This window comes from Papio anubis, chromosome 4, assembly GCF_008728515.1.
Source record: "Papio anubis isolate 15944 chromosome 4, Panubis1.0, whole genome shotgun sequence".
NCBI classification, from domain to species: Eukaryota; Metazoa; Chordata; class Mammalia; order Primates; family Cercopithecidae; genus Papio; species Papio anubis.
In genome coordinates, this window is record NC_044979.1 from 102,973,727 (window position 1) to 102,996,497 (window position 22,771).

At 43.8% G+C, this 22,771-nt stretch overlaps 1 protein-coding gene across 1 annotated transcript in view; it reads right to left on the reverse strand.

Annotated features, from left to right (window-relative positions):
* LOC101019483 (retinitis pigmentosa 9 protein-like) overlaps window positions 1–22,771 on the reverse strand; it is a 58,733-nt gene that overhangs the window by 449 nt on the left and 35,513 nt on the right. The gene's annotated exons all lie outside the window — the stretch shown is intronic.

The following is a 22,771-nucleotide window of genomic DNA, read 5'->3' on the forward strand; positions in this document are numbered from 1 at the left end:
GTCTCAGAGGGGACTGGAACAATGAGGAAGAAGGGACTGCTGGAATTAGGGGAGGGTGACTCCCGTTCAGCTTTCCTTTTGCAGCTGCCATCATAGAATTACTGTAGGTGCTTGGCATCATTAATTTGATGGTCCACCTAAAACATCATCTTAACTCCCTTAGACATCTTGTCTCTGAGCTTAGAAAGCTCTGAATGATCACAGCAAGTTCCAGTGTCCATTTTAGGGAGTCATAAATCAGTATTTTCCAGCAATTACACAAACTTTTTTGGAACGTACAGCATCTCTTTTGTGATCCGTATGCAAAACATTATTTCATACAACCCTTTTCCATTAATAAGGCATCTTTCCTTTTAATTGTTAACAAGGCATCTTTCCTTTCAACTGATGGCCACAAAAAGTATCATCCTAAAACTGTACTTTAAACATTGTCATGATTCTGGAACAGAAAGAAGACAGTAATGATTCCTAGAAAAATAAACATGCAGCCGGGCACAGGTGGTTCATGCCTGTAATCCCAGCACTTCGGGAGGCCGAGGCGAGTGGATCACCTGACGTCAGAGAGTTTGAGACCAGCCTGGCCAACATGGTGAAACCCCATCTCTACCAAAAATACAGAAATTAGCTGGATGTGGTGGTGGGCGCCGTAATCCCAGTTACTCAGGAGGCTGAGGCAGGAGAATCACTTGAACCCAGGAGGCGGAGGTTGCAGTGAGCCGAGATCGTGCCATTGCACTCCAACCTGGGCAACAAGACTTAAACTCCATCTCAAAAAAAAATAAAAGAAAAAGAAACATGAGACTAAAAATTTTCTAAAATTAAGTGTTTAACTGTTTCTGACTGTTACTAATCATTTAAGATTGTAATTGATGAGATAAGATACAATTAAAGTTAATTTTAATATTGTTAAACTAAATTTGCCTTGAGAATGCCTCCAACCTTGAGTCCCCACATAATGACCTCAGCCTAACAGTATAGGAACAAACTGAAAGCCTAACTAGGAGTATATGTTTTTGTAACAACTGAGTTTCAGACAATCACAGGCAGCATACTGATCAGACCATGCCCATATAGGGCAAACGTCTAGCTGTAACCAATCAAGCTGTTTCTGTAACTCACTTACATTTTCTGTCCATAAATGCTTCCTGCCCACATTGAAGAGCAGAACAGAACTTTCTGAATCTCTTCTAATTCTTATCTTTTTTTTTTTTTTTTTTTAATTTTTTTGGCCGGGCACGTTGGCTCATGCCTGTAATCCCAGCACTTTGGGAGGCCGTGACGGGCAGATCATGAGGTCAGGAGATCAAGACTATCCTGGCTAACATGGTGAAACCCTGTCTCTACTAAAACTACAAAAAAAAAAAAATTAGCCTGGTGGCGGACGCCTGTAGTCCCAGCTACTCGGGAGGCTGAGGCAGGAGAATGGCGTGAACCTGGGAGATGGAGCTTGCAGTGAGCCGAGATTATGTCATTGCACTCCAGCCTAGGCAACAGAGCGATACTCTGTCTCAAAAAAAAAAAAGAAAGAAATTTTTAATAGAGATGGGGTTTCACCATGTTGGCCAGCCTGGTCTCAAACTCCTGGCCTCAAGTGATCTTCCTGTCTTGGCCTCACAAAGTACTCGGATTACAGGCATGAGCCACTGCGCTTAGCCCCGCTTCTAGTTCTAGTTCTGAAGGCAGCTTAATTCGTGAATTGTTCTTTGCTCATTTAAACTCTATTAAATTGAGTTTGTCAGAATTCTTTTTTTTTTTTTTTTTTTTTTTTTTTGGGACGGAGCCTTGCCCTTTGCCAGGCTGGAGTGCAGTGGCACGATCTCAGCTCACTGCAACCTCCGCCTCCTGGATTCAAGCTATTCTTCTGCCTCAGCCTCCCAAGTAGCTGGGACTACAGGCACGCACCACCATGCCCCCCTAATTTTTTGAGCAGAGCTGTACAGCGTTTCCCCATATTGGCCAGGATGGTCTCCATCTCTTGACCTCGTGATCAGCCTGCCTCAGCCTCCCAAAGTGCTGGGATTACAGGCATGAGCCACAATGTCCAGCCCAGAATTTTTTTTAACCCTATTTTAACCTACTTAAAAATCTTAGATTTGTGGGAGAATGTTACCAGGAGCCTTTCTGAGGGGGAGAGTGCAATGCAGAGCTAATATGCAATATATCTTCCCTGTAATAATACAGAGAAAATCCAGTTAAAATGGACATCATTATTAATGGGTAGCACAAGGGAGTTCTTTGTGGTAACAGAACAGTTCTGTATCTTGACTATGTGTAAATGTATACATATGTGTTAGTCAGTTTTGTGTTGTTATAAAGGAATACCTGAGACTGGGTAATTTATTTCAAAAAGAGGCTTATTTTGGCTTATGGTTCTGCAGACTGCACATGAAATATAGTGCAGGCATTTACTTCTGGTGAGGGCCTCAGGAAGCTTACAGTCATGGTGGACGGCAAAAAGGGAGCCAGTGCATCACATGATGAGAGACGGAAGGAGGTGCCAGGCTCTTTTAAACAAACTACTCTCACATGAACTCATTACAGTGGGAGTGCACCCAGCCCTTCATGAGGAGCCACCTCCATGACCCAAACATCTCCCACCAGGCCCCACTCCAACACTAGAGATCACATTTCAACATGAGATTTGGAGGGTACAAATATTCAAACCATAACAACATATGATAAAATGTTATAGAACAAACATATATATGTTTAATACATAATACACAGCAAGAAATTAGTTCATATAAGAGATGATGAAATCCAGTAAGATCCTGCCTCAGCCTCCCAAAATGCTGGGATTACAGGCATGAGCCACTGGGCCTGGCCAGCTTTTTTTTTTTTTTTTTTTTTGAGACGGAGTCTGGCTGTGTCACCCAGGCTGGAGTGCAGTGGCGCGATCTCGGCTCACTGCAAGCTCCGCCTCCCAGGTTCACGCCATTCTCCTGCCTCAGCCTCCGAGTAGCTGGGACTACAGGCGCCCGCCACCACGCCCAGCTAGTTTTTTGTATTTTTAGTAGAGACGGGGTTTCACCATGTTAGCCAGGATGGTCTCGATCTCCTGACCTCGTGATCCACCCGCCTCGGCCTCCCAAAGTGCTGGGATTACAGGCTTGAGCCACCGCGCCCGGCCTGGCCAGCTTTTTTTCCCAGACAGGGTTGCACTCTGTCACCCAGGCTGGAGTGCAGTAGCATGGTCACGGCTCACTGCAGCCTTGACCTCCCTGGGCTCAAGTGATCCTCCAACTGCAGCCTCCCGACTACCTGGGACTACAGGCACCTGCCACCATGTCTGGCTAATTTTGTATTTTTTGTAGAGATGGTGTTTTGCCGTGTTGCCCAGTCTGGCCTCAAACTCCTGGGGTCAAGTGATCTGTCTGCCTTCGCCTCCCAAAGTGCTGAGATTACAGGCGTAAGCCACCATGCTTGGCTTTTTTTTTTCCAAAAAAAATTCCAAGTCAAGCCTAGTAAATAACAAAATTTTGGCCACACACACAAAAATTCCTAATTTGGATAATGTACTATAGTTTTTGGAGTTTCTTTTTATTGTTGTTATTTTCTTTTCTTTTGCTTTTCCAGAGCCGCCTTTATGGATAATGTACTATAGTTTATAAGATGTTACCATTGGGGGAAGCTGGAAGATGGGTACACAAGCAACTCACTGTACTATTTTTGCTACTTCTTGTGAGTCTTACGGTAAAGTCAAGATAAAAAGTAATCCTGTAGAGAACGGCATGAACCCAGGAGGCGGAGCTTGCAGTGAGCCCAGATCACCTCACTGCAGTCCAGCCTGGGCGACAGAGTGAGACTCTGTCTCAAAAAAGAAAAGAAAAAAAAAGTAATCCTGTAATCCCAGCACTTTGGGAGGCCCAGGTGGGAGAATCACATGAGCCCAGGAGCTCAAAACCAGCTTGGGCAACATGGGGAAACCCCGTCTCTACACAAAATACAAAAATTAGCCAGTTGTAGTGGCATGTGCCTGTAGTCCCAAGCTACTCAGGAGGCTGAGGTAGGAGGATGTCTTGAACCTGGGAGGCAGAGATTGCAATGAGCTGAGAGCACACCACTGCACTCCAGCCTGGATGACAGAACAAGACTGTCTCAAAAAAAAAAAAAAAAGTTAAAAAGTCAAAAACATGGACATTATTTATTCAATAAATATATAATACCCTGGGATACAGAGATAAGAGACCCATAGAGGAATGAGTGTGTTGGAAGGAAAAACCCAAGCAAACCAACAGTGGGATACATTATTTGAAAGCAATATGCACAGGGTGTTATGAGAGCACAGAAGAACAAGTAGATCAAGAAAGGATTTTCAGGAAAAGGGAAGCAGGTTGGGTGGAAAAAGAAAACCAGCAGAAGAACATACAGGGATCATGATACAGAGGTTTAAATGAGCTCTGGTAAGTTTTATCATTATGTTTTTATTACATACAGTACTTTTATGTCATTGCCCTTATCGTGATTATATAATAATTAAATGTTTTTATGAGGTAAGCTCCCTGAAGGCAGAAACCAATTTTATATCCTGTTGACTCACTAGTTTTACAGTTTCTGTCTAGGTACTTGTTAATATTTGTTGAGTGAATGAGGTTGTTGGCCATGCCTGGAACATGGAGTACATATGAAGGAATGGCAGGACATCTGGAGAAGAAGGTGAGGGATAGATACAGATCGTGAAAGAACTCATATGGTAAGTTTGGACTCTATTCTAAGGTAATGGGGAACTATCAGAAGAACATGATTAGTTTTGTATTTTAGGAAGATAACATGTACTTTAGGAAGATAACGAGGCAGGGTAAGTAATGTTAGGAGGCCATACAGACTTGTCCCCTTGTGTGAAGCCCAGTGGGCCCCTTTGGCAGCAGGCTCCTCTTGCTAGCACCCTAATGTGTCAGCATCTAACTCTTTTGCAAGGTAAGCAGTTCTACAGGATACCAGCTGACCGCCACATGGTTACAAGTTTCTGATACCTAGTACAGCCAGGGAAAGAGAACAAAAGTCCCTTATTCCTAATGTAACTTCCCCAATCTCCAACCAATCAGTACCAAAAGCCCAGGAAGCTATTAGCTACAAATTCTTGCCGTGGGAGCAGGGGCCAAGGACGTCTCTGGGTCTTGCATGTGCAGCTAGGCTCCAGGTTTAGCTTATAGTAACCTTTTCCTCACTTTAATAGTAAAAAAACACCCCTAGTGGAGATTTTATATGCTAACAATACATGTGTGTTGGAGCATATAGAGACCTAGCGCATGCTCCAACCGTGGGTCCACCTGTGCCTACCGGACCTCACCAGTATTTTATAAATATTCACATACAGAGCCCATAAAAGGAATTCCTCTAAAGACACTAGCTGCTATCTCTCCCTTTGAGCAACCCGCTCTGCCTCTCAGAGAGTACTTTTGCTTTGCAATAAACTTTTTTGCTTACTCTTACTTTGGACTCACTCTTCAAATTCTTTTAAGAAAATTTTTATCAACGAGAGACAGCGTCTCGTTATGTTGCTCAAGCTGCAATCCTGCCTTGGCCTCCCAAAGTGCTGGGATTACAGGCACGAGCCCCCACACCCAGCCCAAATCCTTTTTTTTATATTTTTTATTTTTTTATTTTTGAGATCGAGTCTTACTCTGTCCCCAGGCTGGTGCAGTGGTGCGATCTCAGCTCACTGAAAGCTCTGCCTCCCGGGTTCATGCCATTCTCCTGCCTCAGCCTCCCGAATAGCTTGGACTACAGGCGCCCGCCACCACACCCAGCTAATTTTTTGTATTTTTAGTAGAGACAGGGTTTCATAGTGTTAGTCAGGATGGTCTCGATCTCCTGACCTCGTGATCTGCCTGCCTCGGCCTCCCAAAGTGCTGGGATTACAGGCATGAGCCACCGCACCCAGCCCCAAATCCTTCTGTGCAGCAAAATCAAGAACCTGAACCAGGCCACCAACCAACAACAACATGAAAAATAGTATAGAAGAAGCAAAATGTAGCAATGTTTTAAAAGGTCAAAATACAACCTGAGTAGTGTGTTTTTAAAGGAAAGGAAACCAGGCTTTTAGTAATTTCAGGTCCCACTCCAGGGATTGTATGTCTGCCAGCTGCTGCGTACGTGTCCTAGGTTTTTGTTTTGTACCTGTCACAACAAAAAAATAGCTAACATTTGGTGAGTCCTCATTATGTACAAAGCACTTATTTAATCCTTACAACTACACAAGCTTGCTACTATCCCCACTGCACCAGTAAGCTGAGTGAGGCACCAAGATGTTAAGAACCTCATTCTAGGTCACGCTGTGTCCAGAATTGGTTCCTTCCGGTGGGTTCTTGGTCTCGTTGACTTAAAGAATGAACCGCGGACCCTCATGATGAGTGTGACAGTTCTTAAAAACTGTGTGTCCGGAGTTTGTTTCTTCTGACCTTCAGATGTGTCTGCAGTCTCTTCCTTCTGGTGGGTTGGTGGTCTTGCTGACTTCAGGAGTGAAACGGCAGACCTTCACAGTGAGTGTTACAGCTCATAAAAGTAGTGCGACCCAAACTGGGAGCAGCCCCAAAGCTTACTGCAGCCAGCTAAGCAACAAACCTCCCACTAGGTGGAAGGGTAGCAAGCAGTTGCCGCTGGTTGCTCCAGTGGCCAGCTTTTATTCCTTTATTTGGCCCCGCCCATATCCTGTTGCTCAATCCATTTTACAGAGCACTGATTGGTCCATTTTACAGAGTGCTGATTGGTCCGTTTTTACAGAGTGCTGATTGGTCCATTTACAAACCTTTAGCTAGACACAGAGCACTGATTGGTGCATTTACAATGTTTTAGCTAGACAGAGAAGTTCTCCAAGTCCCCATCTGATCCAGAAGCCCAGCCAGCTTCATCTCTCAACACTAGTAGTAAATTAGCTGACCCAAGATTCAAAGCTAGGCTGCCTGATTCAAGTCTATGATTTTCTTTCTTTCTTTTCTTTTTGAGACGGAGTGTCACTCTGTCACCCAGGCTGGAGTGCAGTGTCTGGATCTCAGCTCACTGCAAACTCAGCCTCCTAGGCGCAAATGATCCTCCTGCCTCAGCCCCCAGAGTAGCTAGGACTACAGGTGCACCGCCACGCCTAATTTTTGTATTTTTTGTGGAGACGGGTCTTGCCATGTTGCCAAGGCTGCATTTTCTTTTTTTGAGACAGGATCTCACTCTGTCGCCCAGGCTGGAGTACAGTGGTATGATCACGGCTCACTGCAGCCTCGAACTTCCAGGCTCAAGTGATCTTCCCACCTCCACCCCCCAGTTGGCTGGGACTACAGGCATGTGCCACCACACCCGGCTAATTTTTAAAAACTTTTTGTAGAGATAGGATCTTGCTACATTGCCCATGCTGGTCTCGAACTCCTGGCCTCAAGCAACCCTCTGGCCTCAGTCTCCTATAATGCTGGAATTACAGATGTGAGCCTCTATGTTCCACCCAGCATCTATGATCTTAACCACTCTGCTTTACTGCCTTCTGTCCTCCTACCAAATTGCTTCCCAGCATCACTTCAAATCTTAGAAACTGCCATATTATCTCAGCAACATAGTATAAGTAGTATGAGCAGAAAGGAAAAGGGGGTGATTTTTCTTCTCCCTTCTCTCCTTTTATCAGGTAGGAAAAATATTTCTCAGAATCTTGAACAGAGTACTCCTTATGTCTTCTTAGCCAGGATAATGAGATTGTTGTTAATGGTCTCCAGTCATTAGTTGGGAGAGAGAGAGGAAAGAGTTCCCCTTTCTCAGAGCACATTCCTTTTCCTGGTTTTTTTTTTTTTTCTTCAATCTGGACAACATCTTGGTTCTCTCAACAAGGAAGCAGTAGATGAGACCACGAACCATGTTTCCCACAAAGACAATCAAACTGTGAGACCCACATGGGAAATGGAAGTGTATAAGCACCAAACTGGGTTTTATCCTTAATCTGCCATTCAGTAGCTATATGATTCTGGCAAGTTTATTTAACCTATCTGAACCTGGTCATATTATGCTGAATGAATGAGGACCGGGTGCGGGTAGCTCATGCCTGTAACCCCAGCACTTTGGGAGGCAGAGGCAGGCAGATCACTTGAGGTCAGGAGTTTGAGACCAGCCTGGCCAGCATTGTGAAATGCCATCTCTACTAAAAATACAAAAAAAAAAAAATTAGGTGGGTGTGGTGTTGGGCACCTGTAAGCCCACCCACTGGGGAGGCTGAGGCAAGAGAATCGCTTGAATCTGGGAGGTAGAGGTTGTAGTGAGCCAAAATCGTGCCACCGCACTCCAGCCTGGGCAACAGAGGGAGACTCCATCTCAAAAAAACAAAAAAGAATGAATGAGGATTCAAGACAATGTAACAAAGTGCCTAGCACATACTAAGCATTTATTAAAAATAGTTTTTAATATCATATTCTTTTTCACATGTTAAACATAGAATTGCTGTATTATCCAACAATTCCATTTCTAGGTATGTTGACCTAAAAAAATAGACAGAGATAAATCTCTAAATTTAAAACATTTTATGTGGGAAGCAAGGATTGCAATTCAGGGCATACGTACAGACCTAGTGATTTTTGCTATGTCCAAAGAAGAAAGAGAAGGCTGGCTGTTTTATAAAAAGGAGAAATGTTATGTATTGTTTTGAAAGAAACTGCATTGGCACTAGTAAAGTTTTGAGAAGCTGGCAACTTCTGAGTAGTGAGAGACAGCGGTGGGTAAAATTAGTCACAGAATTGCAGCAGGCTGTTTTAGTAGCTATTAGATAAAACTGGTTTCAGGCAGTTTCAGCAGCCAGCTTACAGAGAATTACATTCTTAGAGCAATGTTTTGTGCCCTAAGGGCTTTTTTCCCTGGCCTCTCAACTCTGTTTTAGTTGAAAATGACAAGAATGACCCAATTCGTATGATCAGTTTTCACAGGTAGATACCCAAAATAATTGAAAGCAGCAATTTGAGTAAACATTTGTACACCAATGTTCATAGAAGCATTATTCACAATAGCCAAAAGGCAGAAGCAATTGTCTGTCAATGGATGAATGGATAAACAAAATGTATCTAAATTGGAATATTACTCCAATGGAATGGAATATTAGCCTTTTAAAAGGAGGAAATTATGATATGCTATAACCTGAACCATGAATACATTATTCTGAGTCAAATAAGTGGAACACAAAAAGACAAACATTGTATAAGGCACTTACAAGGTATGCAGAGTAATCAAATTCACAGCCACAGAAAAGTAGAATAGTGGTTGCCAGGGAATGGTGGGAGAGGAGAATGAGGAGATGTTGTTTAACAGATACAGAAAACATTTTTTTTTTTTTTTTTTTTTTTTTGTGACACAGTTTCACTCTTGTTGCCCAGGCTGGAGTGCAATGGTGCAATCTTGGCTCACTGCAACCTCTGCCTCCCGGGTTCAAGCAATTCTCCTGCCTCATCCTCCCGAGTAGCTGGGATTACAGGCATGTGCCACCACGCCCTGCTAATTTTGTGTTTTTAGTAGAGATGGAGTTTCTCCATGTTGGTCAGGCTGGCCTCAAACTCCAGACCTCAGGTGATCCACCTGCCTTGGCCTTCCAAAGTGCTGGGATTACAGGCATGACCCACCCACCTGGCCTGCAGAAAACATTCTTATCAGCAGAGGCGGGGAGTCCAGGCTAAGTGTATTCTATAAAAACAGACGTTGTTAAAGTACCTCTTGTCTTCCTTCAGTCTCCCCATCTCTTTTAGGTACTTTTCCACAATTGTCTTTGTTCAACCTGATATATGCCCACTTAGATTTTGCCACTTCTTTGGGTCTTCATTTTCCTGTGGAGGTTCCCATGTGCCTGTAGAAATATGTAGGCTTTTCTCCTGTTAATCTATCTTATGTCAGTTTCATTCTCAGTCTCAGCCAGAGACCCTAAGAGAGTAGAGGTAAAGTTTTGTGTGTGTGTGTGTGTGTGTGTGTGTGTGTGTATCTTGTTTTTTTAGAGATGGGGTTTTGCTATGCTGCCCAGGCTGGAGTATAGTGGCAATTCACAGGCATGATAACGTACCACAGCCTTGAACTCATAGTCTTAAATGATCCCCTTGCCTCAGTCTCCCAAGTAGCTGGGACTACAAGTGTGGGTGCCACTCCACCTGGATCAAAAACAAAAAAAAAAATTTAATGAATGAAATTCTGATACATGTTAAAATACTGATGAACCTTGAAACACTATGCTAAGTGAAATAAGCCAGACACACAAGGACAAATATTATGATTACATTTATATGTGGTACCTAGAATAGTCAAATTTAGAGAGACAGAAAGTAGAATAGAGGTTACCAGGGGTTTAACGGGTACCGAGTTTGTGTTTGGGATGATGAAAAAGTTCTGGAAAAGGATAGTGGTGATGGCTGTACAACATTGTAGTAAACATACTAAATGTCACTGAACTGTACACTTAAAATTATTAAAATGATAAATTTTATGTATATTGAAGGGGTTAAATATTTGACTATTTAAGTTAAAGACAGTTGAAAAACAGCAGGTGCAAAAGATCACTTTGAACTTTGTGCTGTTTCTTTTTTTTTTTTGAGACGGAGTCTTGCTCTGTCACCCAAGCTGGAGTGCAGTAGCATGATCTCGGCTCACTGCAACCTCCACCTCCCAGGTTCAAGCGCTTCTCCTGCCTCAGCCTCCCAAGTAGCTGGGACCACAGACACCCGCCACCACATCCGGTTAATGTTTGTATTTTTAGTAGAGACAGGGTTTCACCATTTTGGCCAGGCTGGTCTCGAACTCCTGATCTTGTGATCCACCCACCTTGGCCTCCCAAAGTGCTGGGATTACAGGCGTGAACCACCACGTCCGGCCTGTGCTATTTCTTAAAAGCAGAAGATGAAATTCCCTTGCGAAAGATACTCTCCCTGTTCTAGAAGGAAAGACAATATCCTTATCTTCAAGAATGAGATGTTGAAACTGAGAGAATACTGTACAGACCTTGTTAGAATAACACTTTTTTTTTTTTTTTTTTTTTGAGGCAGGGTCTCTCTCTGTTGCCAGGCTGGGGTGCAGTGGCATCATCTTGGCTCACTGCCTCCTTGACTTCCCAGGCTCAAGCCATCCTCTTAGCTCAGCCTCCCAAGTTGCTGAGACTACAGGGGCACCACCACACCCAGCTAATTTTTTGTGGAGACGGTGTTTCGCCACATTGCCCAGGCTGATCTCAAACTCCTGAGCTCAAGCAATCCACTTGCCTCAGCCTCTGAAAATGCTGGGATTACAGGCATAAGCTACCATGCCTGACCAAGAATAACTTATCTTTTATGCTCCCCCACATAATTTCATCACATTTTCACAGTTTACTGTTCTTTGTCCAATCCAGAATGGAAGTAACTGACTCTAACTGCTTCTTTGGGTCTTCATTTCTCTATAAGGGTTCCTGTGTCACACAAACCTTGTAAAAACACTTTGAATGTTCTTCTCCTGTTAATCTATCTTATGTCAATTTAATTCTCAGGCCTAGCCAGGACCCTAAGAGAGTGAAGGTAGAGTTTTCCTGCCCCTATAGTATCTTAGCAAAAAAAAGTTTAAAACAAAACAAAAAAGCACTGGACAGAAGCCTGGCTTTACCAATTACTAGACCTGTGACCTGAGGCAAGTTACCTGACCTACCCAAACCTCAGTTTCCAGGTCTATAGATTGAAAATTATAATAGTACCTACTTCCTGGGTCTTTTATGAAGTTCAAATGAGGTAACTTGGCAAAGTATTACTTTGTCTTAGGCTTAATTCTTCCTAGCTTTAAGGGGAAATACTCTAATTCTAAAAATCATGAATGTCCTTAGTACATTATCTAGCAAAATTGTTACTGTGACAGTGGCAGAGATCAAATATACTATTTTTGATGCTTGGCCACATATTTTGTCTTTTTAAGGGGAAAACCCTCTATTTTAGGAAAATGTTTTAACGGGCATATTTATTCTTAAGATGAGGGCCTACAGGCTGGATGAGACATGCTCTGCATGAGAAATGAACAGGAATTTCTGAGGTTCTAGTAAAAAAAAAAAAAAGGTAGCTGAGCAGGTAGAGAAAGGGTAGAGAGCAGTGTGGCTGAATCCTAAGACAAAATGTCTTGGTGGTGGAGACAATGGAAGGACTTTTTAGAAGAGGATTTCTAGGATTCATTTTTAAATTGTTTGCTGGCCAGGCGCGGAGGTTCAAGCCTGCAATCCCAGCACTTTGGGGGACTGAGGCAGGCGGATCACTTGAGTCAGGAGTTCGAAACTGGCCTAGCCAACATGTTGAAACTCTGTCTCTACTAAAAATACAAAAATTAGCCAGGCGTGGTGGTGGGTGCCCTTAATCTCAGCTACTCGGAGGCTGAGACATGAGAATTGCTTGAACCTGGGAGACAGAGGTTGCAGTGAGCCGAGATCTTGCCATTGTGCTCCAGCCTGGGTAACACAGCGAGACTCCATCTCAAAAAATAAAATAAAATAAAATAAATCGTTTGCTGTACTATTCTGTGATATAAATACACTCCAATACTGGCCTTCCTGGCCACGATTAAACCACTAGGTGCACAACTTTGATTCTGTGTTCAAGGGGGTAAAGAGAGGGGACAAAGTCTATCAGTGTAGAGCATGAAAAGGGAAAGTCCTTATTGAAGCATGTAAGGGAGACCTAGGATTCAGCCAGAAGCAGGAACTTGAAATCAGGGATCTAAAAGGAAACATGTCCCAGATTTCCAAACAGATATTTATAAGGGATGATAGGCCTCCCAATGTGTATAGAATGGGGGAAAGAGCTAAATTTTATTTAAATCTCAAAGTATGGAATGACCCCAGCTGGTACCTGAGTTTACATTCCAGGCTGAATGCCTTACTTCTCATAAAGCCCATAATCTGACAACCCATGGGTCATTAATTGGTATACAGGAAAGACCTTTGGAACAAGACTTAGGAGAAGTGGATCCTAGTTCAACTCTTAATTAACTGTGTAATAATGGTGAAATATTAATTGTTTATTCTCTTCTGATCACACGTTCCCCATTTAGAAAGTGGGATGATCACTGAGAAGCCAGCTTTGGGGTCTATGCTACTTCTAGAACACCTCCTTCCAAATTTCTAAAGCTAGTTGTGGTAGCTAGCTTTAAAAATGGCCCCTAGTAAGCAGGGCATGGTGGCTCATGCCTGTAATCCCAGCACTTTGGGAGGCTGAGGCAGGTGGATCACTTGAGGTCAGGAGTTCAAGACCAGCCTGGCCAACATGGTGAAATCCCGCCTCTACTAAAAATACAAAAATTAGCTGGGCATGGTGGTGGGAGCCTGCAATCCTAGCTACTTGGGAGGCTGAGGCAGGAGAATCACTTGAACCTGGGAGGTGGAGGTTGCAGTAAGCTGAGAGTTGCATTGCACTCTAGCCTGAGCGACAGAAGGAGACTCCGTCTCCAAAAAAAAAAAAAAAAAAAAAGCCCCCCAGTGTATTTTTAGCCTTGTGTAGTCCTCTCCCACATTGTCCAGTTTGGTATGTGTGACCAATAGCATAGGGCAGATGTGATGGTGTATCACGTTTAATGTTAGGTTATAAAGACTGTAGCTTCCATCCTGGGAGCATTCTCTCTCTCTCTCCCCCCACCTCTCTAGCTCTCGCTCTCATTCTCAGTCTGTCTTTCTCTCTGGGGTGTTTTATATCCACCCATCCCCATTCCCTCTCTTTCATCACTTGTACATGGAGAAGCTAGCCCCCATGTCATGCGGACACTCACACAGTCTTTGGAGAGGTGCAAGTGATGAGATCTCTGGCTAACAGCCAGTGGTGAACTGAGGCTGACCAACAACTTGAGCGAGTTTGGAAGCTGATTCTCCGGCTCCAGTCAAGCCTTGGGATGACTACCTTGTGACAGACTGTGCACCAGAAGCACCCAGGTGATCCACTTCTCAATTCCTAACCCTTGGACAATGTTAGATAATAAATGTTTGTTTTTGTTTGTTTTGAGATAGGGTCTCACTTTGTCACCAAGGCTGGGGTGCGGTGACATGATCATAGCTCACTGCAGCCTTGAATTCCTGGATTCAACTGGAGTTAAGCCCACCTCAGCTTCCTGAGTAGCTGGGACTATAGGCTTATGCGGCCTGCTAAATTTTGGGATAATTTGCCACATAATAATAGATAACTGGCTGGGCCTGGTGTGGCTCACATCTGTAATCTCAGCACTTTGGGAGGCCGAGGCAGGCAGATCACTTGAGGCCAGGAATTTGAGACGAGCCTGACCAACATGGTGAAACCTCATCTCTACTAAAATACAAAAATTAGCCCAGCTTGGCAGTGTGCTCCTGTGGTCCCAGCTACTTGGGAGGCTGAGGTGGGAGGATGGCTTAAGCCTGGAAGGTGGTGGTTGCCGTGAGACAAGATCATCCTACTGCACTTCAGCCTGGGGGACAGAGCAAGACTATGTCTCAAAAAAAAAAAAAATTAAAACTTAAAAAATAATAGGTAACTAATGCATTAATGAAATTCAAAGATACTTCAAATTTGTTTGAACCTATTAGTAGTTGGCAGTAATCTGCAAACAATAATCTATAAATCTAACCATTCAGGCAACAACTATTTACTGAGTTCCTGTGTCTTCCTACCACAGGCTATTTTAATTACAGCTGTGATATGATTATTTTTCTGGCCTTGAGAATAGAATTGTAGAGATCTGGTTGAAATCCTGGTGTTCATAGTTAGAGAGAATTTGGAAAAGCTACTTAATATCTACGTGCCTGTTTCCTCAACTATAAAATGGTGATAGTACAGTATTATGATGAATAATCAAGTTCTGAAGCTTATTAAAACATAATTTGAAAGTTAAGGCATAGATTTTTAAAACTTAAAGTATCTTTCCCAGACCATAAACAAGACTATTTGTTATTTTGCTAATTATTTTTCTCTCCTGCAGCCATTGGAAGATCACAATCTTTAGCTAAAATAAATAAATATAGCAATTTAAACAGGGTCAGCTATGTTTTTAATATACTTGCTTCCCTCACTTGCCATTTATTGCTAATTTTTCAATCACATGTGAAATCCCTGATAAGGATCTGCATGTTACAGATATCCACAAATTTCCTATTTTCCCTCCTAATTATTAGAAGTTCAGATACAGGCCGGGCACGGTGGCTCACGCCTGTAATCCCAACACTTTGGGAGGCTGAGGTGGGTGGATCACGAGGTCAGGAGATCAAGACCATCCTGGCTAACATGGTGAAACCCCGTCTCTACTAAAAATACAAAAAAAAAATTAGCCGGGCGTGGTGGTGGGTGCCTGTAATCCCAGCTACTTGGGAGGCTGAGGCAGGAGAATGGTGTGAACCTGGGAGGTGGAGCTTGCAGTGAGCGGAGATCCCGCCACTGCACTCCAGCTGGGGCAACAGAGGGAGACTCCATCTCAAAAAAAAAAAAAAAAAAGAAGTTCAGATACAATTATTATAATAGAAACTTTATTCTAGCAAAATATTTGTGTGTATACATGAATACACATATTTTTCAGTGACAGAAAAGTAGTAACAATAATATAAAAACAGATATATAAATTCAGTAAAAACTAGAGAAGTAAAAATCTGAAACTGTGAGGTTATTTCTCAAGTAAATGAAGAAACTATCAAGAATCTTTCCCAGCACTTTTTTTCTTTTTTGACAGAGTCTCACTCTGTCACCCATGCTGGAGTGCAGTGCCAGTGATCTCAGCTCACTGAAGCCTATGCCTCCCAAGTTCAAGCAATTCTCCTGCCTCAGCCTTCCAAGCTGGGACCACAGGCACACGCCATCATGCCCAGCTAATTTTTTGTATTTTCAGTAGAGATGGAGGGGGTTCTCACCATGTTGCCCAGGCTGGTCTCAAACTCCTGAGTAAAGGCAATCCACCCACCTCGGCCTCCCAAAGTGCTAGGATTATAGGTGTGAACCACCACGTCCGGCCAGCATTTCTGATCTATAAATACAACTGTCCTCAACCAACAGTTTACTTCATTTATTGTAATACATTCATAATTCAAAGATGTGATTGCCACTGAAAACTATTTTTCAGGGGAGGGGTTGGGAAGGGGAAAAAAGTATTTTTCAAAGGAAGTTATTGGCTGGGTGAGGTGGCTGACACCTGTAATCTCAGCACTTTGGGAGACAAAGGCAGGTGGACTGCCTGAGTTTGAGACCAGCTTGGGCAACATGGTGAAGCGCCATCTCCATAAAAGACACAAAAAAATTAGCCAGGCGTAGTGTTGCGTGCCTGCAGTCCCAGCTACTCAGGAGGCTGAGGTGGGAGGATCATGGAGCCCAGGAGGTCAAGGCTGCAGTGAGTTGTGATTGCGCCACTGCACTCCAGCCTGGGTAACAGTGACACTTTATCTCAAAAAAAAAAAAGTTATTTACTGTGAAGAGGGGCAGAATATGCCACACCAAAATATGCCACTTTAGTATAAGGATTATTTTGAGCTACTTGAAAAACATCAGATGCAAGAAGGGCATCCTGATCTCTTTTCTTCCCGAAAACAGGAAATAAGAACTCCCACGTGAAAGATGCCTTCCTTGTACCAGGAGAAAAGAAACATTCTTCAATGGGACATCATAGCTGAGAGAATTCAGTAGAAATAGACCTTGTTAAAATAATTATTATTTTGGTGGGCGCCTGTAACCCCAGCTATACATACACGCACACACACACACACGTGTATATATGTATAAAGTTATTTGTAGCATCCACACATAATTTAGTCACTTTTCCACAACTGCCTCTCATTATTCAACTTAATATAAAAGCATTTAGATTTCGCCACTTCTCTGGGTGTTCATTTCCTTATGAGGACTCTAAATGATTCGAGGCAGGTGAGCCCCCAAATCGGGGCCTAGCCCAGGAAGTTTCTTGGCTTCACCCAGCAAAGAATTCAAAAGTGAGCTGGCGGTGTTAGACAGTGACATTTATTGAAGCGGCAGTGCACAGCAGCAGCGAAGCACTAATCCTTGTGGAGTGGGGCTACCCGGTAGTGTGTGTGCCTAGAGTAGCAGCTCAAAGACAGGTCTGTAGTCATGTTCATATCTACTTGTAATTATATCCAAATTGAGGGGTGAATTATGCAGAAGTTTCTAGGAAAAGAAATGCAGACGTTTCTAGGAAAACAACCCCGGTGGTACGGTCATTACCAGGAAAGGGATGGTGACTTCTGGGTGTTGCCATGGCAATGGTAAACTGACAGGGCACATTGGTGGGCATGTCTTATGGAAAGCTGTTTCCTCAATCTGGTCCCCTCTTTTGAGCCTCGCCTGTGGAATCCCACCTCCTACCTCACCGTGTCATGTAGAACATATACATTTGTATGCTTTTCTCTTATTTTTTTATTTATGGCAATTTAATTATCAGGCTCAGCTAAAAACCCTCAGGGTAGAGGTAAATTTTTGCATCCCCTTTTCTGAAATAGAAAAATTGGCATTCGTATCAGATAAGTTCATTCTATCTGCGAGATCATAATTTAAATGCTAGCAGATTAATTTTGAGGTCTATAATGGCAAGTGAAACAAAAATCTGGAAAAGTTATGTTGGAGGAGAGGAGAAGGAGCCCTTGGGAGGCTACTACAAAATAATCTTATAATCACATAACTTGAGGTTTTTATATGCTTTAGATAGAGAGTGCTGGACCTTACCACCACGTAATTGTATGTAAAGAATCTTGAGGCCAGGCGCGGTGGCTTACATCGCAGCACTTTAGGAGGCCGAGGCGGGTGGATCACGAGGTCAGGAAATCGAGACCATCCTGACTAACACGGTGAAACCCCGTCTCCAATAAAAATACAAAAAATTAGCCGGGCGCGGTGGCGGGCGTCTGTAGTCCCAGCCACTCGGGAGGCTGAGGCAGGAGAATGGCGTGAACCTGGGAGGCGGAGCTTGCAGTGAGCCGAGATTGCACCACTGCACTCCAGCTTGGGCGACAGAGCAAGACTCCGTCTCAAAAAAAAAAAAAAAAAAAAAAAAAATTCTTGGATTTGGCCGGGCGCAGTGGCTCACACCTGTAATCTCAGCACTTTGGGAGGCCGAGGCAAGTGGATCACGAGGTCAGGAGATCGAGACCATCCTGGCTAACACGGTGAAACCTCGTCTTTACTAAAAAAAAATACAAAAAATTAGCTGGGCGTGGTGGCGGGTGCCTGTAGTCCTAGCTACTCCGGAGGCTGAGGCAGGAAGTTTAACAGGCGAAAGAAAAAGCTCTCTGCACAGAGACGGGTCCCAGAGAAAATGGGTTCCTGCTTCCGCAATGAAATGCAGAAGGTGGTGGTGGTGGTGTTTTTGAGATGGAGTCTCGCCCTGTTGTGCAGGCTGGAGTGCAATGGTGCGATCTTGGCTCATTGCAACCTGTGCCTCCCGGGTTCAAACTCTTCTCCTGCCTCAGCCTCCCTAGTAGCTGGGATTACAAGTGCCTGCCACCACACCCAGCTATTTTTTGTATTTTTACTAGAGACGGGGTTTCATCATGTTGACCAGGCTGGTCTCCAACTCTTGACCTCGTGATATGCCTGCCTTGGCCTCCCAAAGGGTTGGGGTTACAGGCGTAAGCCACCACGCCCGGCTGAAATGCAGAAGGTTTTAAAGATGAGCTTGGGGAGGTGGTGTCTGATTTACATAGGGCATGAAAGATTGATCGGACCAGGTGTGTTATTTGCATAGCACACAAAGAAGCTGGCTGCCCCACCCTAATCTTTTCCTATGCAGATGGGTTTTCTACCTGGCTGGCGTCATGTTGCCTGTTCCTTTACTGTACACGTGGTGACAAAAAAAAGGGAAGATGGAGCCTCCATGTTTAACGTGCCTGGGCCTCAGGTAGCCCTTTTCTATTGGCACACCTGTGCAAGTGTCCAGCTTGCTTATCATGGATTACATAGGATTTTGTAAGTTACCCCAGTGACTTCACTATTACAATGTCCCAGTTTAGAGGTGAGCACTGGAAGCTTAGCTCATCCAGTCAGAGAGCAAGCGGCACCAAAGAGTCTTGGTGTTGAGTATCCCTGCCACTCTCCAAGCCCTTGTGCTGGGCTGTTAAAGAGCAGTCCCTTGACTCAGAGGTCGTATCTGCCCTGCAGCGATCATAAAGACTAACTAAATTCAGGCAAAATGTCAAGATAAGGCCTTTAGCTTCATTATAAAATGGAAACTAAAGATACATTGATAGTAATTCTCTGTATAACTTATCTTGCATCTATTACATGAGATATTTCAGAAAATGTTTTGATTTCCGTTATTTCCTAGGAAACAAATTGCTGCGTTCCACCTAAAGGAAGACTTTACTAATGCCAATGTCATGTTAGGAAGATCTTTCTTCATTTCAACTAACAAAGCTTTGGTATACCAGTGAACAAGTTAAATAATGGGATATATAAAACCTTTTCAACTAGAAGTTTGTTTGTTTTTGAGACGAAGTCTCACTCTTTCACCCAAGTTAGAGTGCAGTGGTGCAATCTCAGCTCACTGCAACCTCCACCTCCTGGGTTCAAGCGATTCTCCTGCCTCTGCCTCCTGAGTAGCTGGGACTACAGGGGTGTACTACCATGCCCAGCTAATTTTTGTATTTTTAGTAGAGACAGGGTTTTACTATGTTGGCCAGGCTGGTCTCGAACTCCTGACCTCGTGATCTGCCTGCCTCAGCCTCCCAAAGTGCTGGGATTACAGGCCTGAGTCACTGTGCCCAGCCTCAACTAGAAGTTTTAAAATAGTAAATGGAATTGCACGTCTGTGTGATTCTTTTTTTTTTTTTTTTTTTTTTTTGAGACGGAGTCTCGCTCTGTCGTCCAGGCTGGAGTGCAGTGGCGCGATCTCGGCTCACTGCAAGCTCCACCTCCCGGGTTCACGCCATTCTCCCGCCTCAGCCTCCGAGTAGCTGGGACTACAGGCGCCCGCCACCACGCCCGGCTAGTTTTTTGTATTTTTTAGTAGAGACGGGGTTTCACCATGTTAGCCAGGATGGTCTCGATCTCCTGACCTCGTGATCCACCCGTCTCGGCCTCCCAAAGTGCTGGGATTACAGGCTTGAGCCACCGCGCCCGGCCGTCTGTGTGATTCTTAAGCCATTTTACCTTCTCGCTCAAAGTGACTATCACTGATACCAAATCAATACCCATCATGCCGGTTGCCATATGTACTTCTGCCTCATCTCCAGGGAGGTTTAGCTAAGGGGAAATGATGGGGTCAAATCAAGCCGAGGGATGAATTGCAGACAGATGGGAACTGCCCTGAGGATGGGGTCTATGTCCTATTCATTTTTACAAATAAAGATCTGACACATAACAGTGATAATAATAAGGGAGGAGACCACCCCTCATATTGTCTTATGCCCAATTTCTGCCTCCAAAGAAAGAAAAAGTAAAAACTAAAAGGCAGAAATGAAATCTACAGGCAGACAGCCTGGTGCCGCACCCTGGGCCTGGTAGTTAAAGATCGACCCCTGACCTAATTGGTTCTGTCATGTATAGATTACTGACATTGTATAGAAATGCACTGTGAAAATCCCTATCTTGTTTTGTTCCGATCTAATTACCGCTGCATGCATGCAGCCCCCAGTCACGTACCCCCTGCTTGCTCAATCACGACCCTCTCACGCGCACCCACTTAGAGTTGTGAGCCCTTAAAAGGGACAGGAATTGCTCACTCGTAGAGCTCGGCTCTTGAGACAGAAGTCTTGCCGATGACCCCGGCCGAATAAACCCCTTCCTTCTGTAACTCGGTGTCTGAGGAGTTTTGTCTCCTGCTCGTCCTGCTACAATAACACTGACAGATGTAGGCAGCAGTGATTTGGAGTACCATATGTTCTTCCCTTTCAACCATTGTACACTCTAGAAACAAAGAAATGTTTGTTTAGTAAACACAACTTCTTTATACTCAGAACCTAGGACTTAGTCACTTGACACAATCATCTTCCAATAAATACTACACGTTAAGTTGGTGACTAGGTGCCAAAAACGTGTAGTGTGGTTGAGGGGTATACCAAGGTTATCTGAAAGAACACACCATCATTGGATTCATGGCATTGTATATGTGGGAGAGGGCAGAGGTGCCTCCAAGAACTCCCTGGGTGGTAAACTGAAAAGGATGGTGGTGCACATAGATGGGTCCCCTGCATGTCACCTCCAAATTAAGCTGTGATGAAGACGTCCCTGCTACGCTGTAACTCACTGTCCGAACCAAGCACCTTAAAATGGGGTTTGAGGAGATGGTGAGAAGTGATAACAGTGTTGCCAGATGACATCCCAAAGGCAAGCAGAAGATAAGAGCTTTTCCAAAGCTGCTGTCCTGAGAAGGCCTCACTTCCTGCCTAAGTAGTGCCTACCTCAGTACTCGATTTAGAGACTCCAGGAAACCCTCTCTAACCCAAGGCTAGATTAGGTGACCTGATATGATCCTGTAGCACCTGTTATTACACTTTGATAGCCTATTTCAGGTCATGACTCTGGAGACTCATGGCATCAATTCTGTCCTCAACCAGACTCCATCTGTTTCTTAGGGCCATGGTTATTGTAGCCCCTGTGGCATCCCCCTGGAGTAGTGTGGAGCCTCATGAAGAGTATACACCCAGGTCATTGTGGAATGGATCATGTAGTCTTAACCTTAGAGGACTCATTTGGCCTTGTCCCTGTTTCCACCAGCATTCCACACCAAACACAACACGATGTGCAGAGGCTGAGATTAGGAATGAGTTGGCCAGAATCACAGAAGGTTGGGGTAGGAAGACCATAGTGGGGTTCTTGTGAAGGCTTCTTGATTATAGGTGACCCAACATCTTTGCTTCTGTTGTAGGATCTGGAAAGACATTCCACTTTCTATTAAAACCATCCAATTCCTACTTCCTTAGATTACATGGCAAGATGAAAGGGAGTGAATTTTCCTTAATGTGTTGGTGTGAAGCCATTGAATCTGATTGCCTTAACACTTGTACAATACCAGTACAAGTAGTGTGGAAAAAACTGACTCAATGTTAATAGTACTTAGTAGTTACTTTGGTGGACTGGGGCTGTCTTTACAATAGGAAGATGTCAGGACTCTAGAAGGTTGGAAAAATTGACAGTAGGTGGATAAGAAGCACAAAAATAGAATGGGGCCAATCAGTGGGTACTTCTGCTTTGTAGTTCTGCCCATAGTTGGACCTTTATCCTAAAGGCTAGATGAAAAGTCTGGTTATGTTTGGAAGCTGTTGGACTCCTGTGGCAGGTTGCATGTGTAGGGACAAGACTCTGAGAGGGAGACTGTGGGAAAATTCACATTGGTGCTGTTAGGAATAACATCTCAGAGGGCAAAGAGAATGTGACTGGGCAGAGGGAGAAGCTGGGCGCTAACACACCTGGCCAATTTTTCTTTTATTTATTGTAGAGATGGGTTCTCGCTATATTGCCCAGCCTGGTGTCAAAACTTGTGGCCTCAATAGTTGACTATTTTAGTTTCATCTTGTTAGTGGTATCATGGAGTATTTGGCCTTTTGTGTCTGGCTTATCTCACTTTATATAATGTCCTTTGGGTTCATCCATGTTGTCATAAATGGCTAGATTTTCTTCTATCTTTAAGGTGAAGGATATTCCATCATACATGGATAGACCACATTTTCTTTCTCCATTCACTCATCATGGATGTGTAGTTTGCTTGCATGCCATGGCTACTGTGAATAAAGCTGCACTTAACCTGAGTGCAAACATCTCTTCAAGACTGATTTCAATTCCTTCTGATATACCCAGAAGTGGGATTGCTGGATCATATCGTAGTTCTAACTTTTTGAGAAACTTCTATATTGTTTTCCACAGTGCTCACACCACTTTACTTTCCC